General features: G+C 39.1%; 1 protein-coding gene across 3 annotated transcripts in view; it reads left to right on the top strand.

Annotated features, from left to right (window-relative positions):
* The first annotated feature begins 2,567 nt into the window (after nucleotides 1–2,567).
* The window catches only part of LOC124612645 (protein nessun dorma-like), a 232,980-nt gene continuing 211,508 nt past the window's right edge, over nucleotides 2,568–24,039 (top strand). For 2 of the 3 annotated variants that reach the window (XM_047140948.1, XM_047140947.1), the window contains exon 1: nucleotides 2,568–2,709. The gene's annotated coding sequence lies outside the window, so the exon portion shown is untranslated. The remainder of the gene's footprint in view (nucleotides 2,710–24,039) is intronic. The other variant, XM_047140949.1, reaches the window with a different exon arrangement.

Genomic DNA, 24,039 nt, shown 5'->3' with positions numbered 1-24,039 from the left:
CCTATTATGTAGCCCCATGGTACCTCACTGTACGTAAACGCCATGTAAACCTCAAGTAAAGAGTTGAGACAGCAACATATGGTACTGTATCACACACAAATTGCAATTGTAACCGATATCTGAATAAAATACGTTACCATATGTCTATTGTGTATGATATCTCGCCTGGTCACCTAATTGTTTTGAGCAGTGTGTTAGGTACTATGACTCTAAGGAGAATGGAAAGCCTTTCTCTGTCACTGGAGAACTGTGTGGGAATAGGCTGTGATATTTGCTCAGTTAATATGTCAGAACTGAAAGGAGCTGTGGCTACAATAAAAAAGAAAGCCATCAACGCTCAAGTAGCACCGTGTCGAAGTAATCAGCTCGACCTCGCTGTCTCTCGCAGCTACAAAATTGCAAGTGTGAGAAACTGGCTTGGTACTGTAGAAGAAGTAGTAACGTTATTTACAGCGTCTAGCAAGCGGTTCGCAACATTGAAGAGCCACCTAAAACACTCGCTGCAGTCACATTGTCAAACGAGAGGGGTTGAGCGACATGATACTGTTATTCAATTCGCAGCTGATCTCGGAACAGTTTGAAAAGTTCTTAAAGAAATACGGTGTTGGAGGGATAGAACAACGCCTGCCAAAACCAATATTCTCCTTCGAGCTCTAATTGCGAATTTATTATTACTCTGTTTACACTGAGTGACATTATGAGCATAACATATCCAGTCAGCAAAATCTTACAAGACCCTAGCTTGGCTGTCGCGATGGCAAAAGCAAAATTATATTCGACGCTCAAGGTGTACGACGGCATGAGAAACACGACGGTAATGACCTGGCACATAAATTGGATCAGTACTTAACTGAACTACCGTTCATTGAAGAAGAATCACTCTTTGCGATTAAAAAGAGACTGATGTGAGAGATTCTTCAATAAAAGCAACCGATCATAAACTTCCTTAATCATCGTGATTCTGCTATGCAAGCGTTGTGTGTTTTACCCGCATCTGACTATCCTACTTTGCACACGCTGTACAAAATATTAGCTTGTCTACCTGCAACTGCTGCTACGGTAGAAAGAAGTTTTGCAACATTGTGGCGTACAAAGACGTGGCTGAGGTGGACAGTGACGGAGGAACGACTTAATGGCTTAGCTCTGTTGAACACTCACCCTGACATTGATTGTCCTATTGACGATGTAATTAACCAATTTGCCAGGAAAAACAGGCGCTTAGAATACATCATTCAAGGAAAAGAACCACAATTGTTACTTTTTTATATCATTTCACAGATCTCTTACCAGTTATCATACACAGGGTGAGTTAAGAGGAAAGGTAGGTGCTTTGAGACGCGGTAGTATAAATGATGCTGAACAAAAAACTTTTTATGTGCATATGCCCTATTACGAATGGCTTCCGAGATATAAGACGTTTAATATCACTTTCGTACGTTTTTCTTTGATAATTCGAAAACCCCACACTCCAACGAAAACGTGTCTCAGTACACAATTAAACTAAATTTAATTTGGTACAAAAAAGGTTCTATTTATTTGTTGTGTAGGACTAACAGTTTGCGCGAAGAGATTGCGGGAATACTGAAAGTCCCGCGCGTGAGCTGTAGCTTAGGTACTTTTTGTAGGCCAGTTACAGGTAGTTTTCCGACTTTATTGCCCACGAACTTCCTGTATCAAAATGTCCGTCCAACTTCCTCTGTACTACTGTGCTACGTTGTAAACAATGGCAATGAATAATACAGGAAATAAATAAAAATGTACATTAAAAGTGTTCTATCTCGGAAACCATTCGGAGTAGGACATATGTCCACATCAAGTTTTTTGTTCAGAATCATTAATACTATCACCTTCAAAACACGTACCTTTCCTCCTGACTCACCCTATATATTACTATTTTTCGACATGGGAGCATTTTTCCAAACTGCTAATTGCTATGTAATACTCCTATCTATATTATATTCTCAAATTAATGAAGTAAGCAGCATCATAGGAAATCCTGCATTAACCATCCAAAAGCGGTATGTAGTATGATTACCCTTGCGTAGGCCTATTAAAAATTTTTTGGGTTAAAAGACTCCTTAAACATCGAATGTGAGGTGTGATTTACATGAAGGCGTATGGAAATGTAAATAGTGCACATTAACGCTGCGTGGCTGGTTCTGGAAGCACTGTCAACATCTGAATGGAAAATATTGTCAAAACTTCAATACTTGGTTTCGCACGTCCATTATGTATTGACAATACTGCGAATATTTTGCGGTCCATCAATATGCTCCTTAATATTTCCAGTATTGACAACAAGTCAATACACGCCCTCAGGCGGTCAATATATTGGAAGTTTGACAATATTATTGAGCGTGTGTGGGTCCCTCCACGCTATATTCTTCGCGATACATGACTCCAGAGAGCTTCCTTCCATAGATTTTCATTGTGTGTAATTATGCTGTGAATAACCATATGTAACCGAAAAAATATGTTTATAGCTAACACATTCCCGCTCAGAGCTAAATAATCATAATATTAATAATAATAATTAATGATAATAAATTATGTCATTGCTACACGAAAGCAACGTAGACTTTGACCAGAGTTTCTAACTTCTCAAGACTCAAAATAACCGCGCGAATTTGCGATAATGTAAATGAAATTGCAGTTTAACTTGATTGTTCTCGTGATTAAATGTTTTGATGTTGCGTATCTCATTCTGAGGTAAGATCTACTTAATTTCATTAAAGCACATTCTGTTCGATAGTATTTGTATAAAATTGGTGTATGTGTATGTGTATGTAAATGTAAGAAATGTGTCAGCTTCACTTTGTTATGTTATTGTCAATATACATTGTCTTGTCTTCGGAAACACGTTGTATAACGAAACTGCGCCGTCTTTAAATATTCCATAAGTATCTCCGTATTTGGCACGTCGAGAAACGAAGTTAAACAATGTTTGGTCTTTGTTATTGTCTTACGACGAACGATTTCGCTAGTTCTTGAAACATTTTGAATGGAGAGAAAAGAGAATTAGTTTGACAGTTTGGATTACAAATCACTGAAAGAAATTTAATCCACAACTTTTGTAAGTGTAACGTGATAAATTAAGCCGTGGTTTTGTTTATTTCGTCATTTAATGGGCATGCATCCGTGCCAAAATTATTTTGTCATGGGCGTACGCTCGAAAGGTGATGTAATATTCCATCCGCCGGCAGAACTTATCCCTAGAATCCTGGGGTACATAGATTCTTGGTAACCAGCTGCCTCATGCTGAATGTGACGTATACCACGTTAAATTGGTACAAGATAAAGTCGGTCAACATTGTGGAGTATATGACACCTTTAGGAAGACCTTAGACTTTAAACACTGTTGACAAGGCACACATTTCACTCGTGTTGGCTGAATATGTTCAAGGATAACTGGTAGATATGTGTTTATACTACGCCCACTCAGCAAACTGTATCCAGCCACTCATCTTTGCTACATCAAACTTATGTGCTCACCACATCTTGCTTCATTTCTCAATGTTATGTGTAGATATTTAGTGTAACAGATGAGGCCAGTGAAGCTACATAATGTTAATACTGTGGTGAAACTTACCCGGAAAGTTTCTCCAGCAGATCCGCATGAACTGAATTTTGTCCTTTTTTGAAGAAAGTATCCATTCATGACACCAATCAAAAATTCGCTGCAAGTTACTCTGAATTCCTCTATGTTCAGTCTGCAACAACACTTTCTTGAACAGTACCAAATCTTTGGTGCGAGGCTGACTGCTGGTGAATTATGCTGGGGTCTAACAGTACACGAGGCAATAAACAAGGAATAGGCTGTTTATGTATTCATCAAGAGATCTTATCACTATGATAGGCCTATAGAACAGGGTGGCAATTCTTTTCGAAAACCTGGAAGTCTCGGGGAATTACATTTTACCTGGTAAAATTAGGGAATTTCATAAAATCTTAGGGAAGTCTGTTTTTAATGTAAAATGGAAATTTAGTGTCACTGAGTTTCCTAATATTTCAGAGTATGTGAATTGTATCAATATTGTACCATATAAATTAACTGTTGCTTATATACATATAGCCTAACTGAGATGAAAGAAAAGTCATTATATTGGTGTTATCTGCCCACCCCCCTCCCCGCCCTGAATCCTCCCACTAATTTGTCATGAGCTTCTTATGAGACCATCTCCCTCCCTCCCCATAGTATCTGGAATTCTCAGGGAGCTTTATTTATTTTCTTCTTTCTTTTTACAAGTTTGATTAGCTACCCTGTAGGACTTGTCATAATACTGTGAAACTAAATATCTTTCATGTACATACACACAAAATGTATACGTATGTTTATGAGAGTCAGACATGTTGTTGGCTGTGGCTTTGTTGAAGACATTTGAGTGAATTTATTTAGGAAAGCTACAGAAAATCTAAATAATGATGGCTGGACAGAATAAACTCCACCCTCCTGAATATTTATTTAGTGTTAAAAAATATACTGCCTCATTCTGTTGATTCCTTCTGTACAATGTTCTTTTGGTCATTCACAATTTTCTCCAAATGTAATGAAAACGTAGTTTTCCACTGCACCATTATACTGCGTATGGATGGCATGTGGTGATCGAGGCCCGCGAATGTGCGTGTTTCCGTGTCCTGCCTTCAGTCCGTATGGAAACCTGAGTCAGCATCCCCCATGATGAGTGAGAAGTTTACAACAGTGATAAGTCAGTACATTGATGCAGTGTGGATAATGCCACATTTGCTTGTAAAAGGGAAATGTGGGACAGTTGCACTATGTCTTACAATGGTCAAAAGATATTGTAACAAAGTCCTTGAATAGCAATAAATTAAAGATTGAGTGATGACTGTATGAATAGTTGCTTTGCTTTGCCTTTAAATCTAAATGTCAGAAGTTTGTCATGAGTGAGTGCAAATTGAGATAGCATTGAATGCCCACTAATGTTTACAAGAACACCGTGAATTATACAGCATGTTTTGATAAACATTGAATTGAATGCAATGAAACATTTCTCTCTTGATGTTATCAATATTGCGTTGTTAGTAGTTACTTATAAAAATTGCAGTCAGTGACTGTTGTGGGTGGGACAAGAAGCTGTAAAACGTGAGAATTGTGTGGAGGCGGATCTCTGTGTTAAGTTAATGTTAATTTTGTTATATCAATTTATAATTGAATCAGTAGTTAACATATTTAGATCTCATTTCCTATTTAAGTAAACAAGTAGGAAAGTTTTCTTACTTATAAATTTCAGTACAGTATTACTTTAAAAATGTGAGTACCCAATCATACCACTTTAAAAAGGCCGTCGGCTGAACTTTCTGAAAATGCATAATATAAGATGTTCCTTAAATGTTTGATGTATGGGTTTGAGAAAATGGTAAGCATGTTCCAACTCAGTTTAAGATACATACTTCTTACCAGCTTCGAACACTTGGCTGAGACCCCTGCAGATCTTACACATGTAATGTGTATTTCTATGCAGTTTCTATGCAGTTGTGGTATATCTGTATTTGTTCAATTTCCTTCTTGCAGTATAAAACTCTAGCAAAATAGGCATCTGTGACATGGCTAGTTCTGAACCTGTAACTTTTTGGGGATTAGGTCAATGTGTCTGCGGGTCACCATGGTATGGTTCTTCGTTACTAATCTCAGAACCTCTTAAATTAAGCTGTGCAATCATCAGAAAAAATTCTAACTGAGGTCAAATTTGGAACCTTGTATTTAAGTTTCACGTTCAAACAAACACAAATTGAATACTTTTCATGACATAGTTAATCACTCACAACTGTAGAGCTCTTTGCAACCAAGCACAAACAGTGAGGACTGTAATCTGTGTATGGCTCATATGGGCACTTTGTATCTCAGCTACGATCTCATGAGGCACCAAATATTTAATAAGCTTCCACAAATTATACAAGATTTACCAGAGCAAGCATTCAAGCAAATGCTGCACGACTAATTGGCCACCCTTTCTATGATATAAAACAATTTATCAGCTGTAATATTGTACTGCAGTGGTAATAATCAGCCTGTTGTCTCTTTTAAATTATCAGTTAAATTTTACTGTATTTGTGGCATTATATGTTGGTGCCCTAATGGCTAAATGACTTTAAAATTATTATTGTTACATTATTATTGTCATCTTGTGACCAAATAACATAGTTTTTTGCAATATCACTTCATCATCACTGATTCTTTAACCCCTTGAATGTTACGTATTGCATTGTCTTAACAAAACATGCTCTTCGAATTTCTTCAGTTGAGACTGAAGCTCAGCGACAGCTTCATCAGTAGTTCCGTTAACAGTAATTTGTTTAAGGTAGCACTCCTGCTTGGTCCGTTGTGCTATGGAAAGTATTTCACATAGGCCTATATCAAACTTCCCACCAATTAGTATGTGCAAATTTATGATGCACTTGGTAGTTTCACTTATCATGCATGTTTCTCTTTCAGAGTCAAAGCAAACAAGACTCAAGATCAGCATGAGTACTGAGGAAACTACCCTTTTTTTTTTGCGAATGAGGAAGTTCAAGTTATTTATTTATTTCTCGATGAGACATTGTTGTACATAGAATATACATAAGATGTTGGACATCGTTGACTGATGACCATAAATGTTAAGTCCCATAGTGCTCAGAGCCATTCTGGACATCGTTTAACACAATACTGTTTCTATCATTTTATCGTCTGATACCTTAAAATTACACTAGTTATTATTGGTACATTATTTGTATTTAATTAGTGGTTACAATGGTTTCAGTGGATAAGACTGGTATATTATTATTCATACTAGCACATTATTATTTATCAAACTACTCTTTCATACTGTAGAATCAGTGATCAGTTAGATAGGGCTTTACTGCAGCTTTGAACCCTGCTGTGTTGTTTATTGATTGTATGTTACTTGGTAGTTTCCTGAATATCTTTTTTTCCAAGGTGCAGAACTCTGTTTTGGCAGAGCTTAGTTTTTGTATGATACATGTGGAGATCCATTTTTTGCCTTGTGTTGTGAGTGTGTATATCTTCATTTTTGGGGTTGAGTGTGGGGTTTTCAGTCGCACACTGCTGCTGTATGAATACTATGGTTTCATGTATATGAAGGCATGGAAGTGGGAGAATTTACAGTTTCCTGAAGAGTGGCTTGCAAGATTTTCTGTGTTTGATTCTTTTTTGGATTCTAAATAGCTTGAGGGTCTTCGAAAAAGCTCCCCAGAAAATGACTCCATACTTCAGCATTGATTCGACACTTGCATAGTACACACTTTTTAGGCAGTCAGTGCTACAGCAACTTTCAAGGATCCTCATCACATAGCAGGATGTGTTCAGTTTTTGGCTCAGATTGTCAATGTGAGTTCCCCACCTGACATTGTCGTGGATCCGCAGCCTGATAAAGTTTTTCAGGTCAACTCTATTTACGGATTTGTTTGACGACTGAATGTTTATAGTTTGTGGAACCTTTTCCTTGACATTATGGAAGTTGATTGGTGCAGTTTTTCCTTCATTTATGGTTAACTTGTGTCGTCAGCAGACTGGTAAGCATTTTGACACACTATGTTTGATGTTAGTCATTTACATATAGCAGGAACAGCACTGTTCCCACTAATGATCCATGAGGAACACCATATTTCATGTTTTGGTAATCTGGGTAATGGTTTGTGATTTCGTTGCAGTCAGTGTGTTGTGTTTCCATGGTTTATTTCTGTCCGCAGAAGTATGACCTGACCCAGTCGTTAAGTGTGCCTCTGATGCCTAGTTGATTTAATTTCTGTAGGAGTGCTTCATGGTCTATAATATCAAATGCTTTTGACAAGTCAAGGCGTACACCAGTGTTATATTCGCCTCTGTCCACTTTCTGGTAAATTTCGCTTAGGAATTCATTGATAGCACTGTTGATTGTGCGGTTCTTCCTAAATCTATTTTGTGCTGTGGATAGGATTTGATATTTTCCCATAAAGGCTGTAAGTCGTTTGTGGAAGAATTTCTCTATAATTTTTGAGAAGCCAGACAGTGGGGCAATTGGCATACATAGTTGCCAACTTCTTCTGTGTTTCCTTTGTTGTAGATTGGATTCAGTTTTGCAATTTTTAGATAAGAAGGGAAAGTCCCTGATGCCAGTGAACTGTTGCATAAATATGTTAGTGGTTTTACAATGTGTTCACTACATCTTTTTATTATTTATCAGGTATAGTATCTACTCCTGAGGACTGTCTTGTTTTTAAGGTTTTATGATGGTCAGGATTTCTTCTTCATTCATTGGGTACAGATAGAATGAGGCAGCAAAGCAGTTGATCTTAAGTGGTGATGCTGTGTATTTTGGTTACTTGGAGTAATCGTACTGATTAGTTGCCCACTTTAGTTTGTAAAATAGCTGTTGAAGGTATTTTCTATTTTCCTTTGGAATCTTGGTCAGAATATCTGAATTAAAAAAAAAAAAAAAAAGCTTCCCTTACTATCATGTCCATATAATGTTTCTGCAAGCTAAGTCTTTCCCAGTTGCTGGTCTCAATAGATTTGACACCCTTTAAGCCAGATGTTTGCCTGCTGATTTCATAACTCGTGAAAAAGTTATGTATTTTGAGCATATTATCATCTACAAAGGCAGTTCCCAACCTTTCTGAAACTATTACTATGAGTGCAATCAGATATTGGCTAGTATGCCCCTCTCCCTCCAGTTGTCATCATCTACATTAACACCTAATTAAACTTTAGAGTAACAAAGAATTTTCTTTGATCACTTTTATTTTTAAAATGGAGAAAAATAAATGATATGTAGTTTTTGTAGGTCTTTTATTAAATCACGAACTTTTGAGTCAAATTGGCACAGGTCTTTTTTTTTTTATCAACCTTGTTTTATAGAACTATGAAGCAGTTCTTAGCGCATTGTGAATGCCGCCTCTAACACCACATCAGAAAAGAAAGCTGACTATTCACATTGCTGATAGAGGCTTGTTACAAAAAAATGCTTCCTTAGCACCACTTCTCCTTAGCACTTGCTTCTTCCATACCCTGCACCTACAGTTAAAATCAACTGAATTAAAATGTGTGCACTATTACTTTCTATTTGTAAATAACTTGGTTGCTACTGCTTACTTCTGAAATGCCAAAAATTGGAAGATTTCAGGATGTTATTTGAAGGCTCTTCAGCAGTGTAATAGCTATAGATACTGTTGTGTTCTGGTGTGAATTTGTTTGTTTGTTTATGGTTGCAAAGTGAATAAGAATTATCTGGTCTGCTGCGGGAACTACCTACAGTTTGGAGAAGACATTTTCATGAGATATTAAAGCATGTGTGATATGTGTCTCAATTTTACTTTCATAGGTGCATGGTACAAAGTATGAGTGTAGAGGATGGGCTGTGTGAGGAAGATGTTCATACACTAATTTCGAAAGCTGTAACCTCTACCACATTGTGTTTTATTTTAATGCTAGTATTTGGGGAAAAAAAGTATTATTTAGTCAGTATTACAGTCTTATGAAATAGTGACAACAGCAATGATCTTTTAAAAATATTCAAGTTTGTGACCAAAACGTAATTGAACTTGATCTTACCACCCCCTCCCCCCGCCCCCCTCCCCCATAAAGTGTAATTTTACCCCTCAGGGGGTAACTACCTCATGTTGGGGTAATATAGTAATATATAAGTTTACAAGATGAAGTTTTCTTGCCAACTAAGAAAATCTTCTTTGCTAGCTTTTTTGTGATTTCTGAGGTTTTAGGGGCTGGAAGGAAGTACATCCTCTAACCGAGAAGCAGATGTGCCAGGCGACTCAGGACATTCATACGATCCTAACTGATCTCAAACCCATTATCAATGAGTATACATTTTAATTCAAGCCTGTACTTCCTTTTTCTTTCAGATTTCCTTCTGTGATGTTCAATTAAAGAGCTTTCACAGGAGAATGCCTCTATATTTTCCCTTCTTCTTCTTCTTCTTCTTCTTCTTTTTCTTCTTCTCTGTTCTTTCTTTTTCTCTGGGGTGTTGTACTTGCCAGCATCTTTCTTCATCTTTCCACAAAATTTTCTCGTATGCCCTGCTGATGTTTTCATAATTTTCTGAATAAATAATAAATATGTATTAGCGAAACTGTTACGGCACTTGTTACACCAATCAACATAATTTAAAAATGACAAAAAATGTTAAAAAGTTTAGATAATAGTAACAATCCAAAAAACTGTCACAATTAGAACACAAGTACTTAACAGGCTTGGACATTTTCAAATTGAGTTGTGCATTATGAGTCAAGGTATGATTTGATTATTTATTTTTCATTTCTGACCAAAAATAACCAGAATAGCTGAGTCAGAGAGTAGACTTTATCAATTCTGTTTTTTCCAAATGAGGAGCAGAATGTGAATAATTTTTTTTTTTTTTTTAATAAACTGAGGTGACAAAAGCCATGAGGTACTGATACACACACAAACAGATGGCTGTAGTATCATCTACACAAGGTGTAAAAGGGTTGTGCATTTGTGGAGCTGTCAATTTTACTCGGATGATTCATGAGGAAAGGTTTCCCATGTGACAGGTATTAACAGACACTGAACAGGGAGCTAGATTCAGGGGACATTCCATTTCGAAAATCGTTGACGTCCACAATGTCGAGAGTGTGCTGAGAATACCAGATTTCAAGCGTTACCTCTCCCTATGACCATTGCAGTGGCTGGTGACCGTGACTTAATGACAGCAGCTGTGTTTATGTAGAGTTGTCAGTGCTAACAGACAAGCAACACCGTGTGAAATAACGACAGAGTCCATACGGGACATATGACAAATGTATCCGTTAGGACAGTGCGATGAAATTTGTCATTAACGGTCTGTGGCAGCAGACGACCTATGTGAGTGCCTTTGCTAATGCACAACATTGCCTGCAGTGCCTATCATGGGCTTATGACCATGTTGGTTGGACCTTTCACGACTGGAAAACTGTGGCGTGGGCAGCTGAGTCGGAGTCCCTATTTCAGTTGGTAAGAGTGATGGTAGGATTAGTGTGTGGTAAAAACTCAATGAAGCCGTATACCCAAGTTATCAACAGGTTCGTTTGAGCAGTTGCCAGAGAACGCCAGAAAACAGGCCGTACTGCGCATGGGCAGCTACAGTGATGTAGGCAGCCCGTGCTTGGTGTTTGCTCTGCTCATATGCTTTTCGTTGCCCTTTTGTCAGCCGTCAGGTGGCCATATGCAGTCCTGCGGCATGTTGTTGAGAGGACATAGGGAGTTGTATCCAAAACAATTGTTTTATCATATCCTATCCAGATAATAAATCAAGTAAGGAAGCCGTTTTTGGCATAATATTCATTTCAAAACTAGACTCTACAGCTCGATGTACCCTATTTTTGCTATGTGGTGACTCTAACATAGATTTTTTTTATTTTTATTCGTACTTTGCAATATTGTTCTATAACGTTTCCAATCAGATTTACATATACATAGCACTTCAAATAGCTTATATGAAGGAACACAAATTTCTTGCAAAAATAAAAGCAGCATTCATGGAGGTGTATACTATCCATGCAACTAATTGAAAGCATTTTGTTTATTGCCATACACATTTCACTTCTTTTATTTGGGAAACATCATCAGTGGCCTGTGGTACAGGTTTCCTTTTATATATACAATAAATGTATTATGTGGTAGATATAACATGCTGCTATGTTACGTTTTGTCGTCACCTGAAGTGGGCGATGTGTGTTTGTTATTTAGACAACATTATAGTGTTCTCAGAGACATTTGATGAACACATAAAAAGACTGAGGGCCGTTCTTAAGTGTCTCCAACAAGGTGGATTGAAACTTAATCCAAGAAAGAGTCGTGTCTGGAGCAAAAGAAATCAAACTACTTGGACACCTTATGTCAAACGAAGGTGTGCGGCCAGATCCAGAAAAGGTGAGATCTATAACGGAACTTCCTATTCCTAAAAGTATTAGAGATGTGAGAAGCTCCCTTGAATTATGTTCTTATTACCGTCGTTTTATCAAATACTTTTGTATCAATGCCAAGCGACTCCCAAGACTTGTTAAAAGCTGATGCTAAATTTATCTGGGATGGTGCTCAACAAGATTGTGACTATCTCGCTGCGCTGCAGGAGCTCTCTCCTGAGCAGAAAAAGGACGCCAAGATATCTCAAATTATGTATGCCTTAAATCGGTCAGAGGATGTGAAAGGATAATTTAAGGTAGTTAATGGATTACTTTGGAAGAAAAACTTTGATCTGTTGGGAAAGAGGTTGCTACCACTGATTCCTGAACACATGTGCTTAGATGTTCTACAGAAACTCTATGACACACCTGAGACCAGACATTTAGGATTTATTAAGACAAACGATAGAATCCACAAGAGCTTTTTCTGGCATGGTTTATTTAGGAGTGCTCGTCACTTCGTTTCGCACTGTCGAGAGAGCCAGAGGAGAAAGGCAGTTCCTCAGAAACCACCTGTATGACTCATATCAATTCCACCAGCTGAAACGCCTTTCCGGCATGTTGGGATTGACCTCCTCGGATGATTTCCAATGTCTGCTAGTGGCAATAGATGGATTATTATTTGCACTGATTATCTAACACGCTGTGCCATTACAAAAGCTGTGAAAACAGCCGAAGCATCCGAAGTAGCCAAATTCATTGTGGAAGACATTGTATTAAAACACGGTGCCCCAGGGTTGTTAATTATGGATCGAGGGAAAGTTTTTCAATCGAATCTTTTAACAGAGATAAGCCGTCGGTGCAATATTACTCATCACATGACGACTGCCTACCATCCACAAACTAAACGGGCTTACTGAACACCTTAATAAGACCAATGTTCAGCAGAGCAACTGGGATGAGGTGCTACCTTTCGTGATGTTTGCCTACAACACTGCCCAACAAGACACCACAGGATTTGCACCATTTTTCCTGGTGCATGGGTGTGGGGGGCATACGATGATGGATACTGTGTTTCCGTTACATCCTGGTTGACATGGATGACAACTACATCGGCGAGTTGTTAACCAGAGCTGAGGAAGCTCGGTAGTTAGCTCGACTCGGCACGCTGCAGGTTCAAGAAAACGATCGCCGAGGGTATGACGTGAGCCACTGCCCTGTTGTCTACCAGCCTGGTGACCTTGTCTGGATCTTCACTCGTGTTTGGAAGATTGGTCTCTCTGAGAGGTTCCTCAGGCACTACTTTGGACCTTATAAGGTTGTAAGACAGTTGTCTGATGTTACTTATGAAGTTGAAGATTTCGACCCTGACACAAGACGATGAAAGAGCAGAGATACGGTCTATGTCCTTCAAATGAAGCCCTATAAGGATCCGGCAACCCAGGGTAAATTCAAAGCTCCAGTGACCTGCAACAAGTGGAGAGGTGACAAAGAATGTAGTGACAAAAGAAGTTTAAGAAGATCACTACCAGGGTGAGCATAAGTCATCGGGAGTCTGAGTATGCAGGACCGATGACTCCTTCCCAGACAAGGTGACCGTAACACCGAGACGCTGTTCTCTTAAGGAGGGAGCAATGTCACAGAAGAGGCTGAGTAGCACCGTGGTGAATGGGTATGATACTAAACTGTTGCATGGAGGGTCGTGAGTTCAAAACTCACCTGGACTGTACAATTTTAATTTCTGTATTCGGTTCAGGTACATTCTAGAAGTATCCACAAATGTCAAGAATCATTGTACTGGAATGTTCTGTAGCTGTATATATACTGTATGTGTTCTGGCCAGTGACAGTTCGATCCACGCTCTTGCAAGTGCTGAATAAACGTTCGTTAAGTGAAGTTAGTGTTTGTCATTCATCTAATTACAACTTCTTCTGTGTGGCAATATCATATCTCATAAAAGGTATAAAATATTTTGTACAAAATAGAAAATTATACACTATGGTAAAATAGTTGTTTTATTCGTTACATTATATTGCATTATCCATAAATATAATATTCTACTCATTTCATTTCATGTCTAGAGATCACTGTTTATCCGTGATTCTCTTGTGCCAGTCTTTACATTATGCTCATATCTATTTTGTTAAATACTAAAATTATAGGATAGGTTAAGAATTCAGTAATAGACTACAGAATATTTTAAGATTTGAAGGGAATTCGGTGCCGGAAAAGTATTTTGGAAGAAACACTGAAAATAGCTTGGGATCCGACAGTCGTCACTCTGCCCACTCCACAGAATTTTAACGTCCCTGGGGGATAGATGTGACCCCACCCGGTTCCCATGGATCTGATATAAACTTCACTTGAGCAAGTGCAGACCATTACTTCTCTTTACATTTTATTGGCCATTTTTCCCATTGCAGAATAATCACCACTTCACTAGGCAACATGACATTAGGTGAAGTTATTCTATGTTCTACTCTATCCTGGATAAGTTTGAATCTTTCCACAAGTTGTCTATAACCTTGTTGGTATTATTAAGTTTGGAAGAAGCAATAGTCTAAACGTTTCCCGAGGTTGCTCTTGCGGGAACTCTTCGATCCATCACTTCTTCAGATGGTTCTGTCAAACTACATACATTTATAACATCAAAGTTGGATATATTCTCTTTGAAATTCTGTCCTACATTATTTACTCGTGTATTGACAACTCGTATACTGACACCTGTAATTTTATTGAATAATCAACATTAATTCCTTAGCCTGATCTACAGTCTCTTTCGAAGTACTCAAACCTTGTCTTACATTATTGTGTTCATTATTGTGCACATCTTTTAAATATTCTAAGTTTTCAATAGGTTTTGAGTCTACATTATTATATTTGACGTCAAATTCAGTTTCCAAAGCAACCATGCCTTCGCATTGATTACTAGATTCTTTGCTTTGAGCGTCTACTCTGATGTTCAACAAACCTATATTTGTCATTTGAATATTTAAAGTTTCATTCTGTCTCTGATTAAAGTCAGTGAACAGTTGATTTACATGATTGCTTAAAGAACTAGTTAATTCACCTTTCAAATCTATTTTAAGATTTTCTACATAAGTAGTTAAAGCGTCAAATTCAGTCTTTCCCATTCCTTCACATAAATTACTAAAATCCTTACTTTGTTCATCTACTTTAGTACTTAACAATCCTAAAGTTTCGCTGGCCAGTGTGGCCGAGCGGTTCTAGGCGTTTCAGTCTGGAACCCCATCACCGCTACGGTCGTAGGTCCGAATCCTGCCTCGGGCATGGATGTGTGTGATGTCCTTAGGTTAGTTAGGTTTAAGTAGTTCTAAGTTCTAGGTGACTGATGACCTCAAATGTTAAGTGCCATAGTGCTCAGAGCCATTTGAACCTAAAGTTTCATTCTGAACATCAAATTAATTATTTGAGTATTCACTGTGTCTATTTCTCTACTTAAATTAGCACTCTTGCATCAAGTTTTTCACTTAAAGTTGCACTTATTTCATTTCTCAGAGAAGTACCCTGATCATTTATTATATCATTTAATTGAGTATTTACTGAGTCTACTTTAAGACTTACTTCCTCTCTTAAAGAAGCATTTTGGACATTCATTAAGCCTAATTCTTCACTTTGTGCATCTAATTGTAAACTCTGAGCTTTGATGAGATTTGCTAACTCACACCAATCCGGTCCCTCTTTATTAATTCTCATAGCCAGTGCTGGTTCAGAAGTCTCTTCAGCTGGTTGTATGTTTTCCATGGTTTTACCAATTCTAGATCTAGTAATCATTAAAAAAAACTGAGCATAATAACTACACTAATACACCTTAGTGAACAATTTCTTCAACTTTATACTCGAACAATTATTGTTTTTCGCTCACCTGGCATAGAGTTTTGGCTGCGCCGGTGAGCAAGTGTGGAATCGGCACCTGTGAACAGTAGCTGGTGCTGGTGGCATCGGTTGCTGGTCTCCGCATCGGCATCGGTGAGCTTTTGTAGAATCGGAACCGGTTATCAGCAGCTGGTGCCGGTGGTGTCGGATGTTGTCTCCGTGCCCGCGATGCATGTGAGAGCTGGACACTCCCCACACCGGATATTCTTAGTTGAATTATTCTCATCGTATCTCTTCTTAGTCTAATACGTCAAGGTCTTCTTTCTGTTCTTTTAACGTTATTACTTTCTTACGTCTTTCACCGTGTTGCATTCCCAAATTTTTTTATTTAATTTTTGGACTTAATCCAGATATGCGAAACAGTTCTCTTGTCTTGTTATACCTGGTTACTATGGCAACACATCATATCTTCTGCTTGGATTTCCTCTCAAAATTCTCGTTTCTTCGAGTCCTTTTCACTGGTTGCCATGTTCTAATGCTTTAGATGATAGAATGTGTAGAGTAAATATACAAACTTTATGTTTTAACCAATTAATAGTGTATTGGATTATGCAGAATAACATTCTTGTATTTCACATGTAAATATCTCTGTCTTCTCGTATTTCACTCGTATTTCGAGCTTTGAAAATGCTTCAATTTCATTTATAAATGAGTTGGCTTAAGAACGACTCGTAACTTATGAACGTGTCTCGCGTCTAGCAAGTCCAGTACGTGAATTTTAATTAACTGTGGTTCAACTGTTCTTCTTTTTTCTCGTTACAATAATCAATGATATAAAACACCACAAGATACATAAACACTCTTTGTTCTTCCAATACGGCTTATGTGGCGTGAGCAGCAAACACTTGTCGATGCCGTTTGACTGTCACGTCTACCTAGTGCTCGTGACTCCTTTTCAGCCTGCACACGCAAACGTGTGTCGCGCAGAATGTACATTCTCTCACACTTACTTTTTAAATATCGTGTGTTTGAGACGGTAGGATGACGAGTGGTTCTAGAATTTATGCGGAAATTCTCAAATCGCTACAAATACACTTATTATTTTTTGAAATGTAGCAGCACAAACTGGTACATGGGATCCATCTCGAGGTTTTGTCTTATAGTTAATAGACACTGATTTAAAAGCCTTAACTTCAGTGGGATCTACATCATATTTAGCTGGTGCTGAGATATCAGTGTAAGATAAATGCATCTTGCCTGCTCTTATCTCCTAAAGAATTTTATTGGAATATGATAAGTTAGCATGAGAGCCTGTATGACAGTCTTTCCCTCTGGGGGTACTTGCCTCACTCCTTTCAGCATATCGGCATTCAGTATCAGGTGCTGTTTATTGCTTTGAATACTGAGATGATTTTCCATTGGAGCTGTTTGGCTGCTTCGTTTCTGTTCTTTTACATCACAACTTGCTTCACTCACAGGAATATATGTTCACAATCACCTTCCAAGTTGTTGTTGTGGTCTTCGGTCCACAGACTGGTTTGATGCAGCTTTCCATGCTACTCTATCCTGTGCAAGCAGCTTAATCTCCTAGTACCTACTGCAGCCTACATCCTTCTGAATCTGCTTAGTGTATTCATCTCCTGGTCTCCTTCTACGATTTCTACCTTCAACGCTTTCCTCCAGTACTAAATTGGTGATCCCTTGATGCTTCAGAAAATGTCCTACCGATCGATCCCTTCTTCTACTCAGGTTGTGCCACAAACTTCCCTTCTCCCCAATTCTATTCAATACCTCCTCATTAGTTACGTGATCTACGCATCTAATCTTCAGCGTTCTTCTGTAGCATAACATTTCGAAAGCTTCTATTCTCTTCCGGTCTAAACTGTTTATTGTCCGTGTTTCACTTCCACACATGGTTACACTCCATACAAATACTTTCAGAAAGGTTTTCCTGACACTTAAATCTATACTTGATGTTAATGAATTCCTCTTCTTCAGAAACATTTTCGTTGCCCCAGCAAGTCTACATTTTATATCCTCACTACTTTGACCATTATCAGTTATCCACAAATAGCAAAACTCATTTACCACTTTAAGTGTCTCATTTCCTAATACCCTCAGCATCACCTGTTTCCATTAGAGCACATTCCATTATCCTCTTTTTGCTTTTGTTGATGTTCATCTTATATCCTCCTTTCTAGACAGTCCATTCAATTCAACTGCTCTTACAGGTTCTTTGCTGTCTGACAGAATTACAATGTCACTGGTGAACCTCAAAGTTTTTATTTCTTCTCCATGGATTTTAATTCCTACTCCAAATTTATCTTTTGTTTCCTTTACTGCTTGCTCTATATAGAGATTGAATACCATCGGGGATAGGCTACAGCCCTGTCTCACTCCCTTATCAACCACTGCTTCCTTCTCATGCCCCTCGACTCTTATAACTGCCATACGGTTTCTGTACAAATTGTAAATAGCCTTTTACATCTGTCAATTGAAAGAGAGTGTTCCATTCAACATTGTCAAAAGCTTTCTCTAAGTCTACAAATGCTAGAAATGTAGGTTAGCCTTTCCTTAATCTGTCTTGTAAGGTAAGCCGTAGGGTCAGTATTGCCTTGCGTGTTTCAACATTTCTATGAAGTCCAAAATGATTTTCCTCAAGTTGGCTTCTACCAGTTTTTCCATTCGTCTAAAAAGAATTCATGTTAGTATTTTGCAGCCATGACTTATTAAACTGATAGTTTGGTAATTTTCACACCTGTCGACACCTGCTTTCTTTGGGATTGGAATTATTATAATCTTCTTGAAATCTGAGGTTATTTCACCTGTCTCGTACATCTTCCTCACCAAACGGTAGAGTTTCATTGTGGCTGGTACTCCCAAGGCTATTAGTAGTTCTAATGGAATGTTATCTACTCCTGGGACCGTTTTTTGACTTGGGTCTTTCAGTGTTCTGTCAAATTCTTCATGCAATATCACATTTCCCATTTAATCTTCATCTACATCCTCTTCCATTTACATAATATTGCCCTCGAGTACATCGCCCTTGTAGAGACCCTCAGTCTATTCCTTCCACCTTTCTGCTTTCCCTTCTTTGCTTAGGATGGGCTTTCCATTGAGCTCTTGAAATTCATACAGGTGGTTCTCTTTCCTCCAAAGGTCTCTTTAATTTTCCTGTAGGCAGCATCTATCTTACCCTAGCAATACAGGTTTCTTCATCCTTTATATTTGTCCTCTAGCCATCACTGCTTAGCCATTTTGCACTTCCTGTCGATCACATTTCTGAGACGTTTGTGTTCCTTTTTGCTTGCTTCATTTACTGCATTTTTATATTTTCTCCTTCCATCAATTAAATTCAATATCTCTTCTGTTACCAAAGTATTTCTACTAGCCCTCAGCTTTTTACCTACTTGATCCTCTGCTGTCTTCACTATCTTATCTCAAAGCTGCTCATTCTTCTTCTACTGTATTTCTTTGCCCAGTTCTTGTCAGTCGTTCCCTGAAACTCCCTATAACCTCTGGTTCTTTTAGTTTATCCATGTCCCATCTCCTTAAATTCCTACCTTTGTGCAGTTTCTTCAGTTTTAATCCAGAGCTCATAACCAACAGATTGTGGTCAGAGTCCACATCTGTCCCTGGAAATGTCTTACAGTTTAAGACCTGGTTCCTAAATCTCTGTCTTACCATTATATGATCTATCTGAAACATTCCAGTATCTCTAGGCCTCTTCCACATACACAACCTACTTTCATGATTCTGGAACCAAGTGTTACTTATGATTAAGTTATGCTCTGTGCAAAATTCTACCAAGCTGGTTCCTCTTTCATTCCTTACCCCCAATCCATATTCCTTCTCTTCCTTTTCCTGCAATCACATTCCAGTCCCCCATGAATACTAAATTTTCATCTCCATTAAGTATCTGAATAATTTCTTTTGTCGCATCACACATTTTTTTCAATTTCTTCATCAGCAGATCTAGACGGCGTATAAACTTGTACTGCTGTGGTAGGCGTGGGCTTTGTGCCTATCTTGGCTACAATAATGTGTTCCCTGTGCTGTTTGTAGTAGCTTATCCACGTTCCTATTTTTTAATTCATTATTAAACCCACTCCTGCATTACTGTTATTTGATTTTGTATTTATAACCCTGTATACACTTGACTAGAAGTCTTGTTCCTCCTGCCACCGAACTTCACTAATTCCCACTATATCTTGCTTTAACCTATCCATTTCCCTTTTTTAAATTATCTAACCTACCTGCCCGATTAAGGGATCTGACATTCCACGCTCTGATCCATGGAACGCCAGTTTTCTTTCTCCTGATAATGATGTCCTCCTGAGTAGTCCCCGCCCAGAGATCCAAATGGGGGACTATTTTACCTCCGGAATATTTTACCCAAGAGGAAGCCATCATCATTTAACCATACAGTAAAGCTTCGTACCCTCGGGGAAAAATTACGGCTGTAGTTTCCACTTGATTTCAGCTGTTCACAGCACCAGCACAGCAAGGCCATTTTGGTTGACGTTACAAGGCCAGATCAGTCAATCATTCTGACTGTTGCCCCTGCAACTATTGAAAAGGCTGCTGCCCCTCTTCAGGAACCACATGTTTGTCTGGCCTCTCAACAGATACCCCGCTGTTGTGCTTGAAGTTACGGTGCGGTGCGGCTATCTGTGTCGCTGAGGCACGCAAGCCTCCACACCAACAGTAAGGTCCATGGTTCATTGGGGGGGGGGGGGGGGGGCACCTTCCATAATCACTATTTAAGTCTAGTCTTCTCCACTAAAATTCCACAAAGTGGCATTAGCTGTCAGCCAAGTCACATACCAGCTATCGTCAAGAAGCAGAGTTCAACATTAGTTCAACATTGCATGCACAAACTGAATAGACAGCTCCCATCAGCCGCATGCTGAGAGTCACTGATATCCATAACACATTAAACAAATTATGAGAAAACCCGGCAATTTGACAAACTAAGTAGCATATGAGAGTTTTTGAAAGACCTCAACATATGCGTAGTTTTGTAAAAAGGGGTGGTATTCTCTCTGCTGTAACTGCGGAATAGAGCAAGTTTTGATATAGCTGCTGCACAGGCATGTATAGGAAACTGAGCAGTAGGTATTTTGAATCAAAGAACTATGGAAAAGAAAATACATAAAATGGGTTTTGAGAAAACGGTTCTCAATTTAAACATCACTAATACTGATTTAATAAGAATCGTGAAAGAAGGTTAATTACATGCAAGGACTCTGGGGGCACTGGAAGAATTCCGACTGAATATATAATTTTAAGACAAAGATTTCAAAACCAAATTGTAAACATTTCCAGGAGCAGATGTTTACTTTGAACACAATTTGTTGGTTATGAACCGCAGATTATAAGTGAAGAAATCCTAGAAAAGTAATAAATTAAGCTGATGGGATCCAGATAAATTGAAAGAACCATAGGTTGTAAGAATTTCAGAGGCAATATTGAACTGCAGCAGGGTAAAGGAATACAATAGAAAATAAATAAGTAGCCTTAAGAAAAGAAATAGTGAAGAAGGCAGCAGAGGATCAAATAGGCAAAAAACAAAGGCCTAGTATGACTACCTGGATAACACAAAAGATATTGAATTTAACTGAGAAAAGGAGAAAATATGAAAAATGCAGCAAATGAGACAGGCAGAAGGAAATACAGACAGATAAAAAATAAAATTGACAGAAAATGCAAGGATTTACTCATTTCCACCATTCTTGAGGGCATCACATCGGCAACTATTCTCGTTCACCAAATTATGCAATAATTGCATAGAACTGTCAGAGTTCACCTGAGGTGTGAGCAGTCACTTAAGGCAGGTGTGCTTCGCTCCCCTCTATGGGGGATCCCCAGAAGGAAGGAGCATGTCACCACAGACGCTGGCAATCGTGGAGGATTCATTTGTGATAAGTACATCAACTCCATCAATACAGCCTCGGTTTAATAAAAAGAAATGCAGTGAGGCCAAAGACGTGACGAATTTTCCAGTTGCGCCCTGCTACTTTGTGGTGTCTTGCATGGGAGGAGGTCAGAACTTTTCTACAGTGAACCCATTCATCATTCAGAAAGGTGTGGACATCATTGCAGGCCCACTAAATTCCTGCACTCGCTTATGCAATAGAATTTGGCTTCTAGAGACAGACAGTGTCCTTAAAACCCAAAGACTGCTTAAGCTATGCTCCTCTATGGACACCCTGTTTGTGCAGAGGCTCATCGAACACAAAATTTTTCGTGTGTTGTCACAAATGCTTGATGGTATGACTAAGGGAGATAATGTATTATCTCTCTGATCAGGACACAACCACAGTCCATTGGGTTATGAAGGGGGTTTATGCAGAATTTGTGCCTACCTGCACCCTTTTCTTAATGTTTGATCAAGTGGAGCTCCCACCGAAGGCCGAGGCAATCTACGCATTCGACAACAGTAGACCCTACTTACTGAAGTCAGTGCATTGCTAGCAATGTCAGTGATATAACTGTTCTCACAAATCCTGCAGAAAGAACCAAATGTGGCAAGGATGTTTGTGAGGGAGATTGCGCCCCCTCCTTCTTTCCACGGCATCAACTGCACTGGCAGCCATGATGTTTCATCCCACGCCTGCCCTGTATATCTTGATGAGTGAGCCATTGAGGAGATCCAGGTGAAGGAAAAGGTACCCCTCAATGTTGCTCGCAAAATGTTAGCTAGCTGAAGCCTTGCATAGCACTATCCAGCAGTTACAGTACATGTCCCACGAAAGCTATGGCTGTGCAGGCCTGCGGCACCTTATTCAGTGCTACGGTTGTGAAATCGTCTAGTGCTAAGGTGACATCCTCTCCTGTGCCCACTATAGTTGCCCAACAAACCAAAAAAAAGCTTCACCCACACTGGTGAAGTCACCAGAAGAACGGAAATTTAAAAAGGAATATCCCCAAGATGACTCTTTGCACACCTCGAGTCAGCAGATGTCTGGGTCCACATTTGGCAAATGTAAAAGTACTAAGAAGTCGAACAAAAACAAAAGTTCTTCCCCTTTTCCACCTTGGTGATCCTCTACAACAGTGACTCGGTGTGACAACTCTGTCTGGCCGACTTACATTTCACCAGTACAAATCCCCTGAAGAAATAATGGAATGGTATCCTCCAGCGTCAGAACCCTGTAATAGTATGCAGCCAAAATCTAGCACTCGTCAATCACTGAAGTAATTGCCCCTTATAAAAGAAATATATGGTATCATGTAATGTGGTCATTCTCTAATGGAACATTTGTGGCATCAAATCACACAGGGCAGACTTACAGCTGCTATTGTGATGGCAATGCTGCCTGCTTTGTGCCTCCGAGAAAAGAAATTACACCCTCGAGACTGCTTTGACCTCTTTATACTTCACTCTTTCTTTCAGATTCCACACACACTTTCTCACACTTGAATATCTCATTCTTTAATGCACGTCTTGCCCACTGTGTAGAGTGGACTGTTCTCTCAGACACGTACTCGAGTGACAAATGCTATCCTTACTGCCACAGAATGTTCCATGTTCGACAGGTAGGGTTTGCATATACCCCCCTGGTATGGGCCGGGCCCAGGGAGGGGTGGTTGCCTGAGCTGTAACCTTCCCAAATTGTCAGTTTGTCCCTCTGTCAGGTGTTCGGGAAGTGTGACCTGTTGTGTGAACAATCACCTAAGGTTGGTACACCCCCTTTTGAAGGGAGCCCCCAGTTGGAAGGAGCGTGTCATCGGAGACGCTGGCAATTGTGAGGGATTTCCTCATGATGTGTCAATCATATTCCCACTCAACATCCACTAAACATAAACATAATGAGGGTAATGCTTCACAGACCCTTTCCGCTGCACCGCGGTTCTTCGTGTTCTCACATACTGAAGACAGTCAGTCCTTCGCCATGATAAATCTGTTTATTATTCAGAAAGGTGTTGATGCAATTGCTGGCCCTGTGAAATCTTTCCCTCGTTTACGGAATGGCACTTTGCTTTTGGAGACCACTTCTGATTCTCAAGCACAACAACTGCATGCTGTCTCGCTTCTCCATGGTTCGTGTCGAGGCCCATAGAACTTTGAATTCTTCCCGTGGTGTGATTTACGCCAGGCTGCTTGACAGTCTAACCGAGCCTGGAATCCAATCTTACGGCTTTGATCAGGGTGTTATTGCTATCCATCATGTAATGAAAAAGGCTGATTCCTCCTTAGTGCCCACCCGCACTGACTTTCTCACCTTTGATAGAGTGGTGCTTCCATCCAAGCTCAAAGCAGGCTATGAAATTATCACAGTTCTGAACCCGATGTGCTGCTACCAGTGTTATTGTTTCAACCACACTAGAACGTTTTGTCAA

The sequence above is a fragment of the Schistocerca americana genome, chromosome 4 (assembly GCF_021461395.2).
Source record: "Schistocerca americana isolate TAMUIC-IGC-003095 chromosome 4, iqSchAmer2.1, whole genome shotgun sequence".
Classification (NCBI taxonomy): domain Eukaryota; kingdom Metazoa; phylum Arthropoda; class Insecta; order Orthoptera; family Acrididae; genus Schistocerca; species Schistocerca americana.
This window is presented reverse-complemented; position numbering and strand designations above follow the sequence as displayed.